This window comes from Aplysia californica, unplaced genomic scaffold (assembly GCF_000002075.1).
Source record: "Aplysia californica isolate F4 #8 unplaced genomic scaffold, AplCal3.0 scaffold00244, whole genome shotgun sequence".
In the NCBI taxonomy this organism is placed as follows: domain Eukaryota; kingdom Metazoa; phylum Mollusca; class Gastropoda; order Aplysiida; family Aplysiidae; genus Aplysia; species Aplysia californica.
In genome coordinates this window covers 70,207-71,471 of record NW_004797514.1, presented here as the reverse complement: position 1 = coordinate 71,471, position 1,265 = coordinate 70,207, and the positions used below count along the sequence as shown (strand labels likewise).

General features: G+C 44.4%; 1 protein-coding gene across 1 annotated transcript in view; it reads right to left on the bottom strand.

The window, feature by feature from the left end:
* Positions 1 to 1,185, bottom strand: part of LOC101864231 (kinesin-like protein KIN-14D) — a gene marked incomplete in the record, with an annotated part of 69,615 nt that extends 68,430 nt beyond the window's left edge. Inside the window, 1 exon segment of the mRNA XM_035970262.1 lies at positions 895 to 1,185.
* Between the last annotated feature and the right edge of the window lie 80 nt (positions 1,186 to 1,265).

Sequence of the window (1,265 nt, the reverse complement as noted above, 5' to 3'; positions counted from 1 at the left end):
CTCTCACTGTCTGTCTCTCTTTCTCTCTCTCGCTCGATCTCCTTCTCTCTGTCTCTTTCTGTGTCTGTCTGTCTCTTCCTGTCTCTGTCTGTCTCTTCCTGTCTCTGTCTGTCTCTGTCTTTGTCTCTCTCTCTCTCTCTCTCTGTGTGTGTGTGCGTGCGTGCGTGTGTGCGTGCGTGCCTTTCTCTATTTATATCATTCTCATTCCGTCTCTCCCTTCCTTCTTTTCTCTCTGCCCCCCTCTCTCTCTCACTGTCTCTCTATCTATCTGTATTTCATTCCCTCCACTTTATCTCCACCCTCTGCCTATATGTCTATCTGTCTGTTTGTCTGTCTGTCTGTCTGTCTGTCTGTCTGTCTGTCTGTCTGTCTGTCTGTCTGTCCGTCTGTCTGTCCGTCCCACTCTTACATGTACATCATGTATAAGAATAACTGCCCCCCTCCCCCCTCCTCTCCTGAGGTCGGTCAGCAGAGGCCAGTCGCCTGATGTCTGTGATTGCGCAACTGGCCTGGGCCGACATAGATCTAGACAGGAATGGGGCAGAAATCCAAAAGCAGATAAGCATTTTTGTTTTGTTCTTTTCTTTCTTTTTTTTTCTTTTCTTTCTTTTTTTTCTTTTTTTTCTTTTTTTTTCTTTTTTTTTTGCTCGCCTTTCTTGTAATATCTTTTCTCTCTACACGATTAACTGCCAATGGACACACATCTTTGTTTTTGAAAATACCTATTTTGTGTCTTTTAGGCATTACACTTCGAAGCAAAGTGTGTGTGTGTGTGCTTGTGTATGTGTGTGTGTGTGTGTGTGTGTGTGTGTGTGTGTGTGTGTGTGTGTGTGTGTGTGTGTACTGTGTTATGTACAAGAGTATAACTATAACCTACGTTGAAAGTACACTTACGTCGAATTGGCGACCGTTCCGTCCGAATAATCCAGTATTTTCCAGAAGGTTCTGATGGCTGGTCGGTGGGGGCTCTGGTGTGGTTTACTCCTTCTGTCCTATCAAAAATCCATCACCCCAATCTCTGCTCCTTCTTCCCTTTGTATGTTTCACTCTAGAAACACGTCTGATCTCCGGCACTTAAATATATATGGCTTTTGAGTGTTACAAGTGCTGTAAAACTCGTACTGAAACTAAACTTAAAAGGAGCCTAATGCTGACCTCCCTGGAGGCGTCTCGACAGTGCGAAGCCCTGCGCTGACTGTCACCCTATCGTGGTTCTGAATTTCGTTATATATATAATTATATGTAAACGCTTTGGGCCTCTGTGG